The following is a 14,876-nucleotide window of genomic DNA, read 5'->3' as shown; positions in this document are numbered from 1 at the left end:
ACGAGAATTCTGGATCAATCTGAAAAATCTCTATCCCATCCACACACTACTCCTTTCCCCTGCTGAGTGAGTCACGCCTACCCCGAAAAGGAAATGGCTTAAAGGTGTAATAATAATAATAATTTAACTACTATGTTGAAAATAAATTTTTTAAATTAAACTAAATACAATTTCAATTTTAATTAATTAATTTAATTCAAAATAAATTTAAAAATTTAATTTAATGTCAATAATTTAATTAAATGTTAAATAAACTACTTTGTTAAAAAAATTCAAATATTTGTTAATAAAACTTGATTTTAGATTTTGCTTGTTTGCTAGCAAAATTTTATTTGGTTGGAAATATTTTTAATTGAAAAACATAAATTTATAATAAAAAATAAAACTTATCAATTTTCAATAAAAAAAAATGAATTTTTAAACAAAAAATCTTAATTTTCTACCAAAATAAACTAAGATAAATAAGAAAAATTCGCAACTAAGTAAGACAACATTTTATCAAAAATAACATACTTAAATTTCCAGTTTAAAAAATCGTTTGATTGTTTTATCAAATTTATTAAATTAATGCATTATTCGGACATCTGTCGATCGAAAAATTTCTTCTTTTTATGCCAGTCTTTTTAATTGGGAACTTAATGATAATCACATAAACACTCACATTTAGTTGATAAATTCTATGATTTATAAAAAAGTATAATAAACATATGCATTATTTGGGTATTTGTCTTCGCAAAAGTTTTTTTATCCAAATTAAAAAAAGTGGCAGCGAAAAAAATCGATTCACAGATGCCCAAATAATGCATTTGTTTTTTCAATTTAGGTTTCTTATAAAACTGATGAGCTGATTACAAATTTCGCTGAAATTATTATGAAGTTCCCAATTAAAAAGAGTGGCATTGAAAAAAACGAATGTTTCTCTCGATAAACGCTTGATTGATGCATTTGCTTATTAGACTTGTTTTTAACAAATTATAAAATTTATTATCTCATAGTTAATGTTGTTGAAATTTTCATGAAGTTACAAACTGAAAGGACTGACATTAGAAAAGAACAAATTTTTCTGCCAAAAATGCCCCAATAATGGATGGGTTTAATAAATTTTGTTTTAAAAAAATCATGAGGTGTAAATACAAAATTATGAATTTTACTACAATTATCATAAAGTTTTTTATTTAGAAAATTGATATTGAAAAAACCGAATTTTTCTTTCGACAAATTACTCACTAATGCATTTGTTTATTGAATTTTTTTATAACATTAACAATAATAATCTCAAAAAGAAATGTCTTCATGATTATGTTTCTAACATTTTTTGGCTCTAAATCGGTCAATATTTGTGGGCTGTACATTATGTTAAACCAAAAAAGTCATTTTTCCCAATGTGGGATGCACAGTGGCACAAAAGAAAGATCCGCGGACAAATTGATTTTCAGAAAACAACTATTACATGATTTTCACTTTTTTCTTAAATGAAAGTTAATAAAATTTAGCATCGAAATGCCATGGCTGATTTTGAAATTTTTGTTAATTTTTTTGTTTGATTAATAACAAAAACAAAACCGCATTTTTTTTACTTTTGAAGTATACAGGTTAAAAACAAAAGTTTTGATTAAATTAAAAATGCCTATGAAAATAAAAGAAACTCTCTTAAAAAGATGTCCAATGGCAATGCAAATGTTAAAAAATTAAGTAAAATTGTTATAAACAAATAAGTGAATGAAAATAGTTTCGTGGAGATTGACGGCGATTCGTCACTTGATTTGCACTAAATTTGTACAATTTATGAACATAATGAGTTTTTTAATTGAAGTAATAAAAGTTCATAAATAATTTTTTATTTTAAAAGCAATTTTGGTAAACAAATATTCAAACCAGGTATTTTTACGGAATAAATAAAGTTTTTTCTATGTAATTAATCATATATCTTAGATAATAAAGCTTTAAACTATCTTAATTAACAAATGCACTATTTGGCTATTTTTCAGCATTTAAACTTGTTTTTATGGCAATATCAACTGTTAATAACATACTTTTTAGTTTTTTTTAATAGTTTGATAACGATCCACTCGGTTTACTTTTATTAACAATTTTAATAACGTAGCCTCTTACGGTATATATATATGATCCTGGTAGGCTATTTTCTAAATAAACCGATAAATTTTGTTAACCAAAAAAGAAAATTAAGTTAAGTAGTAACAAGAGAAAACTTTGGTTTACAAATGCATTAGCCAAGAAAAATTGGTTGACTACATTGTTAATAAACATAAAAATATTGGATCCTTTCGAACAATAAAAAAAAGTTTTAAGATCTGTTATTAACAGTTGATTACAGAAAAAAAGATTATATGCTGAAAAATAGCCAAATAATGCATTTATCAATTAAGCTTGGTAAAACAATTATCAAACATTATGGATTTGTAGCAAAAAGTCATTGCTAAATAACTGGCTTTTAATTTCATAAAAAAAGCGGTATTTTTTTTATAAATACGTAAATGATACAAATTTCTTTTAAAAATTGTTGTTTATAATAATTAATTCTTAACTATCATCAAAATGTTCTTAAAAATTCAGGAGTTTGTTATTTACAGTTAAATATAACGGAAAAATTAAGTTTATACGTCAAAAAACAGCCAAATAGTGCATTTTTTAATTAAGTTAGTTTAAACCATTATTTACTTTCATTTGGTGACCAAATATGACACTTAGGTTTTATTTCTAAGTAACAAATGATAGATTCGATAGAAAAAACTTTATTTATTCCATAAAAAATACCTGATATGCGTATTTGTTTGTAAAAATTGCTTTTAAAAAAGCAAATTATTTATGAATTTTAATTATTTCAACTAAAAAACTATTTTTGTCCATTAATTGTTCAAATTTGGTGCAAATCAAGTAACGAATCCACGTCAACACCCCCGAAACCGTGTTCATTCACTTATTTGTTTATAACAAAATAAATAAATTGTTTAACATTTACATTGCTATTGAACATTGTTTGGATAGTTGCTTGCAGTTTTCTAGATGTTTTCTTATTGAATGAAAGCATTTTTTTAAACCGGTATACTTCAAAAACAATTTTTTTCATTTCTGTTATTTACTTAACAAAAAAATAAACAAAATGTGAAGATCGGCCATGATTTCTACACGGACGTTTTTTTGCCCGACTGTGGGATGGACGGATGGACGAACACCCGACCGAAATTATAAAAGTTTCTGCGCGAGATAAGAAACCCTAAAAATAAAAAATTTCGCCGAAATGAAAATTAAAAATACTTTTAAATCCTTTTCACACATACACATCCCTTCATTTTCCTTTCACGCTTTTCACTTGGATTTTTCGTTCTCGCTGAACCGATAAGGAACACGTAGAGGAAATTGACTCTCTCCGGGAGATAAAAAAGCCACATCGAGTACCGAAGAATAATTAGAATCCGAAACGACCGGCCTGGTCTCGGGAAGGCCAATTGAAAATAAGAGTACGTGGAAAAGGGGGAAAAAAGAGTGTATTAAAGACGAGATCGAACTTTGAAACTCTTTGCAAAATTTCTTTTTCGACGTGGAATAACGTTCGCATGTACGTACATTGCGAGTATTCTCTGCCGATCACGAAATTGCCCAAAGCGTTGCAATAAGCCATAAAGATACCATACTGGATACGTCGTCGTTGCACGTGAACCCTTCCTTATAAAGATATGTGTATCCTGTACCAGGAATAATTATATAGACGCTGCGCGGCCCGTATAAACTCGCAGATTCATCCGAGAGATCCGCCTGCTTTTTCCTTTTATTCCTCCGCACTTCGTCGGCTCGTTCCTGCATCGACGGCCTAACGACGTATGTATAAGCGATATGCTCGCTTTCTTGTGAAAAGAAGAAAAAAATTAGACGCCTTCAAAAAAAGGCCATACAGATTGCTTATTAAACTGCGATTCGAAAATCTAGTTCTTTTTACTCTATTTGAGGGTACTTTTTGCAAGTTCCTTATCATGGCACTGTACATTAGGGTGAAAATTTAAGAAATTTAAATTTTTAATTTTAGAGCAGGCATGAACAGCAAGGAAAAGAGCATCGTGGCTTCGTTGCTGTTCCTGTCTGCTCAACAATTTTTTTTGTCTTGGTTATCAACCAAATATTCTCTTTCTATTTCTTTCGTCTTTTTCATTTTTGTTATTATTGAATCACAATAAAAAAATATTTGTAAAATGTAATTAACAACGTTTTGGCACTTGTACATCACCCTTAGCGAGGCCAACAAAATTTGAACAGGCAGGAACAGGAACAAAACCAGGATACTCTCTGTCTGACTTGATTGACTTCATACTCGGATGTCAGGGAGAGAGGATTGCGGTTTCGTTGCTGTACCTGGCTGCTCTATTTTTTTTATAAGGGTTCGGTACGAATGTTTTTTAAAAATTTAGATTCGATAATAAAAAAAAGACGAAAGAAACAAAAAAGAGAATGAAGGATATTTAAAGGGCTGCCTTCTCATTTTTCTTTCCTTTCTTTCATTTTTTGTAAAAAAAAAATTCTTTTCTTTTCTAGCTAAATTTTTTTTTTAAATTATAATAAGAACATTTTATAGTGGTTGTCAAAATTTGGTTCTTGAATTCTTGGATTTTCAGGAATTCTGTACATTATGGTGGTCCAAAAGATTTATTTTAATATGATTAAATCATAATTTATTATTGAATTTTTATTACTTTCCATTATAAAAAAAAAAACCTTTTGCAATTTTTTGATTTTTGAGATTTTTTTACTTGAAAATCTAATTGATAATATTTCATACAGCAACAATTATTTTCTCAATTCTTTCAAAAAAATTAATATCATTTTTTAGATGAACAAAACAAGTAGTTTTTGAAGTAGAATTAATATTTCAAAGAAGAAATATTTCTGAATTATAATAGAATTCTTTTCATTTATCGTTGCGAATTAATCTTACTTTATTTAAAAATTGAATTAGTTGGTTAAAAGTTAAACTCTTTTGTTAAAAATTAACTTTTTGGTTAAATATTCATATTTTGAATTGAAAATTCATATCTGGTTAAAAATTTAACTAGTCTGTTGGAAAAACAATGTTTTTAACTAAAAATTTAACTCCTTAAATAAAAGAATGAACTGTTTTGCTGAAAATCCGTTTTTAAAACTAGGAATTAGATTTTTAATACAAAATTTAACCATTCTATTTTTGGTTTAAAATGTATCTTCTTGGATGAAAACTCAATTATTTGATGCAAAATTTTTGTACTATTTGAAAAAATCGATTTTTTGTGGAAAATTTATCTTTATGGTTGAAGAGTTATCTTTTCGGCATAAAATTTACCCATTTCAATTAAGGAATCATCATTTTAGTTGGAAACTCAACAGTTTAATTGAGAAGTAATTCGAAACAAAAACTTGAATGTCCTTTTTTGGTTGAAAATTTTCTTTACCGGTTAACAATTTAATGACTTAGATGATAATTTAACTTTTTAAATTGAAAATTCAACTATTTTGTTGAAAATCTACATATTTGGTTAAAAATCGACTTTTTTTTAGAAAATTATATTTTTCTTTGAAGTTGATCTTCTTTTTTAAAAATTCTAATTTACGGTTAAAATTTCAAGTATTCTAGTTAAATGTTTACAATTTTAGTTTCAATTTCATCTTTTACTTTGAAACTAAAATTACTTGCTTGAAATTTAAATTCTGTTGTTAAAAATTAATTTTTTTTGTTGTGGATTCATCCACCAAAAATTTAACTATTTTCTTGAAAAGTGTTTTCCGCTTTGATTAAAAATTATTCTTTATTTGAACTGAAAATTTAACTTCTATTTCATTTGAATCATATTTAATTTTATTAAAAAATTCCTCTCTTTGGTTGAACATTTATTTTTTGACTAAAATTCAATTATTTAACTTTTTATTTAAAAAATACCTGTTTTAGTTAGAAATTTATCCTTGTTCGTAAAAATTAATCTTCTGGATTGAAAATTAATATTATTGGCCAAAATTTAATTATTATAGATTAAGATTTATCTTTCTAGTTGATGAAAATTTAACTTCTTCCAATTAAATATCCCATATTTTTATTTAAAAATTCATCTATTTGGTTGAACATTAATTTTCTGAACTTAAAATTTAATTAATAAAGTTCTGATTACCAATTTATATTTTAATTATTTCTTCTTGCAAGGTTTAATTAAGTTTCAACCAAAAACATAAAGTTTTCACTAAATGATGCATTTCCTCCAAACAAATGAATTTTTTTTTAGCAAAGCAGTTAAAGTTTCAACCAAGTTTTATTTACCAAATATTAGAAGTTTCTTAACAATCTAGTAAAATTTTTAACGCAGAAAGATGAATTTTCAACAAATACATCAATTCCTTACACGTTTGATCGAAAATTTAATTTATGCTAAAAAATTAACTATTTTCAATCTGAAAATGTAAGTATTTCATTTTTGGTTTAAAATGTATCTTTTCGCGTTGAAAATGCAACTTTTCAGATGAAAATGTGTCTTTTATAATTATTATTTTATAAATTTTGTGAAGAAGTCATCTTTTTTGATAAAATTCGTCTTTTTGAATTAAAAATTCAACTATTTTATAAGAAAATTCATATATTTGGTTAATAAATACTAATTTTCGCTAAAAAATCATGCATATAGGTACAAGTTTTTGGAGGAATTCAGGCGTTTAGAAATTCCTACAACTTTTCTCTGTTCCATTTCTTAACAGAACTATTTTTTTATTTATTTATCAGAATTGTTATAAAAAAAATAAAAAATTCGTCTATATTGTTGAAGATCCATTTTTATTAATTTAATTCAAATGGTTAAAAAATCGTTGTTTTTTTTTTGTTAAAATTTTTTTTTCAATTGGAAATTTACTACTTCTATTTCTGATTGTAAACTTAGTTGAAAATATAATAAAAATGTAGCTAAATGGTAAAAATTAAATCAATACTTTAAAAATTTAATTATTTAATGTAAAATTGAACTATTTGAAGGTAATTTTTTTGTTCGATAATTCAACTGTTTTTCGGAAAATTCGTCGTTTCGGATTGAAAGTTAACCTTTTATGGTAAAAGGAATTATCTTTCTTGTTTGAAAATTAATCTCTTTTGAATCAAAATTAATTTTTTTTTGAAAATTCACCCATTGGGGTAAAAATTTCAACTGTCTCGATAAATTTTTTTTTTACTTCCCCATTGGAGTATTTAGTAGAACATGCAACTAGTGAATTTTTTCTGTTGATAATATTGCTATCTAATACATTTAAATTTTATTCAGTTTTCTTACAGGGGAAAATTTTATTTTTTTATAAAAGATAAAATTTGTGAAGGCGTGGGAACCGAAAAATCGTTTCCGGTTATTAAAGAAGGAAGAATGATAATCCTAAACGAAGTCGCAGAAACTTGAGAAAAAGATAATCGCTGGGTCTGCGGAAATGAGCTCTTCACAAGTCCTTCATCCCTTTTCTCTTTCAGGATTTTCACGAAGACATTAAGAGTTTCACACGGTTCTTTATATTTCCGATTTTTAGCTGTTGCGGTAAAAAAGTCTGTTTTATAAGTTCCAGAAAAGTGGAGACAGATTAAAAATCATATTTATTTCACGTTTTCCGGTTCTTTAACATTTTCACGTGAAAATTGGTAATTTCAAACAAAAATAGATCAATTTTAAAGTTTCATAATTTTATAACAATTTTAGATTGTGCTAGCACTTTATAATAAAAATTTCTATTTTAAAACAAAGATTACTATCGTTCGAAAAAAGTTTGCACTTTTTAATAGTTTCAGGTTATATCACAATCTTTTAGAGGAAATTATTTTTTTTAACTATAATGAATACATTTCGGATACCATTGACAATTTTTAAACAATATCAGATAATTTTTGTGTGTTTTACCTGAAATTGACAGTTTTAAACAAAAATCTTTAATGAGATTCATAATTTTTAATGAATTTTAGGTTATATCTGCCTTTTACACTGCAAATGAATATTTTTATTCAATAAAAATTTTTATTTTAAAAATTAACTTTTTTAATTATTTATGTTTTTTGGTTTTATTATAATTTATCATTGGGAATTGATAGTTTGAAAAAATGCGTCACACCTTCACGTTATATAATTTTATAACAAGTTTAGGTTACTATAGCGTTTTAGAACAGAAATTAGAATTAAAAAGAAATTATAGTTCGAACAGGATTTGCAATTTTTTAACAGGTTCAGATTATATTTTATTTTTATTTTTCTTATTTCTATGGTGGTCGAGCGACCCCGTCAGAACATCTTCTCATAAAAAAAAATATATTTTCTTTATGATTTTAATTAGTTTATTAAATCATTAATAAGAAATTATATAAATAAGATTGAAGAAGTTAATAAAAATAAGAAAATATATTTTTTGATTACTCACAATGAGAAAACAAAGTGCTCATCCGATGATATCATACAATTATAAACAAAAATCAAGTGGAAAAAAACCTTATAAAAATATTTATTATTTACACTCTGAAGAAAAAAGTTAAATTTTCAAGCCAAAAAGACTAATTTTTTGAAACACATATGAATTTTCGGTAAAAAAGTTAATTTTCAGCCAACGGAAATGAATTTTCAATCAAGAAAGATGAATTATCAATGAAAAAGGACAAAATTTCAACAAAAACGTTTAATTTTCGACCAAAAAAGATAAGTTTAACAAAAATTTAGAATTTTAAACAAAAAGTTGCATTGACCATTCATTCAGTGCCAGCAACTAAGTACATGGTTGTCCCAACTAACATAATAGCATTACCATATCTTACAAACTGAATGGTTGGCTTAAATATTTTTTTCAGTGAATTCTGTAAAAGTTATGCGGAAAGTTTTAAAATACAAAAAAATGGCGAATTTTGTAGCAGTTCATTCACACATTTTGAAAAATAGTTTTGACTATTTTTTACTAAATGTATAAATTCTCAGGGCAAAAATCTATAGTAGTAACAAATTTAAAAGAACTTCAAAAATAATAGAACATTTTTACTTTCATAATTTATGTTCAAATATAAAAGATACTCAACAATATTAAATATATATTAAACAAAACAATAAAAAAACTCTTTAGAAATCGGCCATGACAGTTTGATCCGAAACTTTATTGGCTATTATTTTAAAAAAAGTTAAAATCGGATAGTAATTGTATTCTGACAATCAATTTGTCCACGGACTTTCTTTGCCCCCCCCCCTTGAGTGTTACTGCACTGATTAGTGAATGAGTCCGAAATTACTGATTAATCAGTGAAATGTCTAACTGCTATTTCAATCAGTGAATTTTTCACTGATTCAGATTTGGAGAGCAGGAGAAATTAGGCAAAGACCCTTGACGCGGTAAACGGTTGTTTTCCAGGGCAATAGAATAGGAGCAAGTTCATGAACAGGATCCGCGCCGGGTCGCCAAGTACGTGACATAGACGTCACATTAGATTTGGAAGAGACATGGCAGTTCACAAGCGTATCTCGCACACATCTAGCCCTTTGGTCTTCGGCCTCAACATCAGGCAGCAGCAGCAGCACTTTGCTTTTCGGCGACACGCAGATATGAGATAATCTCGATCTACGCCAAACAGCTCCACGGCACTAACCCTTCGGATAATATAGATAGCATTCAGCCCCTCCTGAATTCAATAATGCGCCTCAGTGTGTACCAAACCTCATGAATGAGCGCATTGTCAGATCGGAAGTGGGACCACTACGTGTCTCTCTGTCTCTGTCTCTGTACCTTCTTCGTTCAGTTGTGGAAGAAGGACCTTCCTTGCTTTCAACTTTAGGCGAGAGATGCGGGAATCGACATACGAACACGAAACGTTTGTTTTTTCTCCTTCCTCCCTTCCTTGTCTATACACTCAACCAATCGCCCCTGAATAATAAAAAAAAATTATTAAAAATTAATCTAAGATTGATGGAGAGATAGCCAGGCGTGTAAATGAGGGCAAAAAGGTTATCAACACTGCAGGAGCAATTACCAGAAGTAAAAGTGTAATAGAGCTAAGACTGCAATACACTCGGACTTCAATTTTAGTAAATGCGATTTATGCGTTCCAAGAATTACGCCGTGCCGCGGTTTAGGATGAGTGGAGCCGCGGAGGGAGGGGGGGTCACTCGTGGCCTGGCTGCACAATTGCGTCATGTTGCGAGACGACTGTGACTGTTTACGTCTGGAGAACCTCAATGGAAGCCGAAGGTCAGAACAAAAACTGTGCCTAAATTTAAGTCGGACTGTATTTATAATCATGTACCTGCACCCACTGTGCTGCACGGTAGGGAGACTTGGACCTACCAAGATTCATTGATTCATTAATTAAGTCCCCTGATTACCAGACCTTATTTTTAGTAATTTTTGGCGAATACATTTTTTTATTTATGTAGGAGTCATCCGGAAAATATCGTAAGACGATTTGAGGTGGGGGGGGGGGGTCAATTCTGACAGTTTCTCATGAATTACGAAAGTAATTCAACCTTCAAAAAAGTAGTTGCGAAGATCGAACAAGAAAAGATGAATTCACATCAAAAAATGTAATAGTTAATATTTTAACCGAAAAAATATTTTTATTTACGATCAAAAACAGGTAAATTGAATCTAGAGAGACGAATTCAAAAAAAAACTTTTTTGGTAAAAAATTCAACTATTTGTTTGAAAATTAACTCTTTCTTTGAAAATTAATTGTTTCTTTGAAAATTAATTTTTTCATTAAAAATTTGTTTTTTTGGTTTAGGAATTCCTGTCTTTCATTTGAACTGTTTTTTTTTTGTTTGTTAGTTTTAATTCAAAATGCAACTGTTAGGCTAAAAACTAATGAGGCTTCCTTGAGGATTAAATTATTTTTTGAGAATGTGTCTTTTGTGGTTGAACTTAACTGTTGAAATCAACAATTACCATTTTTCTTTAGAATTCATATTTTTTCATTGAAAATCTACCTACTTAGTTAAAACTTGATCTCCTTAATAAAAAGGAATTTTTTCAATCAATAATTCATTTTTATAGATGAAAATTCTTTTTTTTTAAATTATAATTAACTTTTGTAACTGAACATTTTCTGCTTCAATTTTCGGTTGCAAATTGACCTTTCCTGGTAGAAAATTCAACTGTTTTGTTAAAAATGAACTTTTTGTTAAAAATTCTTCTGTTTATTTCAACAAACAATTCATGCCTTTTGGCAGGAATCTTATATTTCTGTTAAAAATCAAACTTGTTGACTAAAAATTAATCTAGTTTATATGAGTATTTAACTATTTTGTTGCAAATTAGTTTTCCTTCGGTTGAACATAACTGTTCAAATTAACTATTACAATTATTGTTCAGAATTTATATTTTTGTATTGAAAATTAAGATACTTGGTTGAAAATTGAACTAGTTTGTAAAAAAAATTTCTTTTATTAAAGATTTGTTATTTCATTTATAAATGCATCACCTTGGCTAAGAATTTATTTCTCTTCTTTTCATAAATAGATTCTGGAACTGAAAATTTTAGTATTTAATTTTTTGTTGAAAATCGATGTTTTTGGCCCGAAATTTAACTGTTCTGATTAATATTTGTCGTTTTGGATAGAAAATACATCCTTTTGATTTTGAAATTAATCGGTTTTCTAAAATACACAATTATTTTGTTGAAAATTTCACTGTTAGTTTGATGATAAGTTTTCTTTGTTTATTGAAAATTTAATTAATTAGTTGAAAATTAATTATTTTGTTAAGAATTAACTTTCTGCTAAACAGTCATCTTTTTTGGACGAAAATTAAGCTGTTTTGTTCGAATTTCGACTTTTTCGACAGAATTTTAAAAAAATCATCCATTTAGTTAATAAATGTTGTTGCAAATTCAACAGGTTTGTTAGAAATTCATCTTTTTGGACAGAAATTTCATCCTTTTGGATTTCAAACTTAGCTATCTTCTAAAAAATTAATTTATTCGGCAGATTAAATATTCGATTTTTTCGTTTTGTTAAAAATTATTTTTTTGTTAGTGAAAGTCATATTTTTTGGTCGAAAATCTTGTCAATCACAAATTCACATTTTTGGATAAAAGATTCGTACATTTAGATAGAAAATTTAATTATTTTGTTGAAAATGTAACTATTTTATTAAAAAGTAATTTTTTGTTTAAAAAGTAATATTTGTGGTCGAAAAACGTTTGTGCTTAAAATTCGTCTTTGTGGATAAATAATCCGTCCTTTTGTGTAGAAAATTCAATTACTTTGTTGCAAATTCAACTATTTTGCTAAAAATTCTTTTCTTGCTGTTGTTAAAAAGTAATCTTTTTTTTATATCAAATCTGTTCTGTTGAAAAAAACGTCTTTTTGGATAAAAAAATTGTCTTTTTAGAATTAAAATTTATTGAAAATTTGGATCATAAGTCAATAGTTTTGTTTTAGTCATTTCTTTTTTTTAAGTCATGTTTTTTGTTGAAAAATTAAAGTGTTTTTAAAAAAATTCGCCTTTTTGGGCCAAAAATTTGTCCTGTGAAAATGAAAATTCAATTATTTTGTTGAAAATTCAACTATTTTGCTAAAAAGTCTTTTCTTGTTGTTTTTAAAGTCATCTTTTTTTGTATCAAATCTGTTCTTTTGAAAATGCGTCTTTTTGGATGAAAAATTCGTCTTTTGAGAATGAATATTAATTGAACATTTGGATCAAAACTCAACAGTTTTGTTCTAAAGTCATTTTTTTTCATCTTTTTTATTACAAAATTTGACTGTTCTTTAAAAAATTCGTCTTTTTGGGCCGACAGTTTTTCCTCTGAAACTGAAAATTTAATTATTTTGTTGAAAATTGAACTATTTTACTAAAAAGTCTTTTCCTGCTGTTTTAAAAAGGTCAACTTTTTTGGTATCGAATCTGTTCTTTAAAAAATTCGTCTTTTTGGGCCGATGATGTGTCCTGTAAAATTGAAAATTGAATTATTTTGTTGAAAATTCAACTATTTTGTTAAAAAGTCCTTATTTTTAGTAGATAAATTGTCTTGCACAAAAGATATCTTGCTGTTCGAAATTTGTCTTTACGGAAAGAAAATTCGTCCTTTTGGATTAAAAACTTAGTTGTCTTCTACAAAATGTAATCATTTAGCAGATTAAATATTTGAATTTTTTTGGTTTAAAAGTTTTTTTCGGTAAAAAGTCATATTTTTTGGTCAAAAATCCTTTCTGTCAAAAATACGTCTTTTTGGACCAAAAATTTGTTCTTTTGGATTAAAGATTTTATTATTTTGTTGAAAATTGAACTATTTTCTTAAAAAGTAACTTTTTCTTGAAATATCATCTGTTTTGCTTGAAAATCTTTTCGATTGAAAATTTGCGTTTTTGGATAAAAAATTAGTCCTTTCAGGTGCAAAACCTAATTCTATTTGAAAAATTAAACTCTTTTTGTTTTAAGTTTTTTTTTGTTGAACATCTTTTCTGTTGAAAATTTGTCCTTTTGGATTAAAAATTTAATTATTTTGTTGAACATTCAACGATTTTGTCGAAAAATCGTTTTTTTTTGTAGTTACAAAGCCATCCTTTCTGGTCTGAAATCCTACTATTTTGTTACGAATTCGCCTTTTAGGATAGAAAATTAGTCCATTTGAATTTCAAATTTAGCTGTCTTTTGAAAAATTAAATCATTTGATAGATTAGAAATTTTAATATTTGGTTTAAATTCCACTGTTTTGTTGAAAATTCGTCTCTTTTCTTTGAAAGCTTAACTATTTGATTGTAAATGCAACTGTTTAAAATCATCGTTCTTTGTTAAAAGTTAACCCTCGTTTGGAAAATTGATCCTGTCGAGTTTAAAAGTCAACTGTTTTCAAAACAGTTTATTTATTTTTTAATTTAAAATTCATATTTTGTTTTTACAAAATAAAAAATATTTGTCCAAGCTTTGGATTTTTAAGTAAAAATAATTCCCCTGAAAATCAGAATCATGTCCTAATATCCTTTTTTTTAATCCTTTGTGAGGCCCTAACTCATTAGTAATTTGAAGATTTTCCAGGCACTTTAAATACGTTTCTAAAGCCTTATCATAAATTTGAACTCGCTCAACTATCTCGTTAACCGAAAATAGAGCGGATTCGGAAAACGGAAGTCTACCTAACGTTATTACCTCATAAAGACACCTGACTCATTTACCTTACTCATATTCATTCATCAACTTTCCCTAAGGAGCTTTAATATTTTTAATCCCTCAAGAAATTTTAGTATTAATAAAAAGTAGTATAATTTAGCCGATTCAACCGCCAACTAGAACAAATTAACTTTCCATCCAGGGCACTCTAAAAAAAAATATTATAATTTTAAATAAAAATTTTAATTCAGCAACAAAATATTTTTATTTAAAATTAAAATCAGTTAAATTCAAGCAAAGAAGACGAATTTTTAACTAAAAAAAGTATTAATAAAATCATGGATTTTAAAATAAATAACTTACTTAATTTTTTTTAACTTTGAAATCTTGCTAATTGAAAATTTCTACTTCAAAATCGTCCAAATTCTTTTTCGAAAATTTTGAAAATAATTTTAAACGTTTTTAAATATTTTTCAGTTTTTTCTTAAAATATATTCTTCAAAAAAAAAATTTTATTCTTTCAGGAATATCAAAAAACAATTTATTATCGTCAGATCTTTCAAAATCTTTAAGATGCTTTAAAATTTTTATTTTCAAATTTTTAAAAATGTATGTTTTTTCACTACTCTGAAATTTTTCATGTTTTAAACCAACTTTGAGTCTTTTTAAAACTTCCTTTTAAACTTGTACGAATTTTTTATGTCCCTTTGAAGGGGGAGGGTCGGTAAGGCCGGTTTTTGGCCTAATTTATTTTTGGACTAAAAAATCTGAAAAAATCATGGTAGTATCTTATAAGTATCCCGAGTCGATTG

Source organism: Belonocnema kinseyi, chromosome 7 (genome assembly GCF_010883055.1).
Source record: "Belonocnema kinseyi isolate 2016_QV_RU_SX_M_011 chromosome 7, B_treatae_v1, whole genome shotgun sequence".
Taxonomy (NCBI): domain Eukaryota; kingdom Metazoa; phylum Arthropoda; class Insecta; order Hymenoptera; family Cynipidae; genus Belonocnema; species Belonocnema kinseyi.
Note: the sequence above shows the minus strand (reverse complement) of the source record.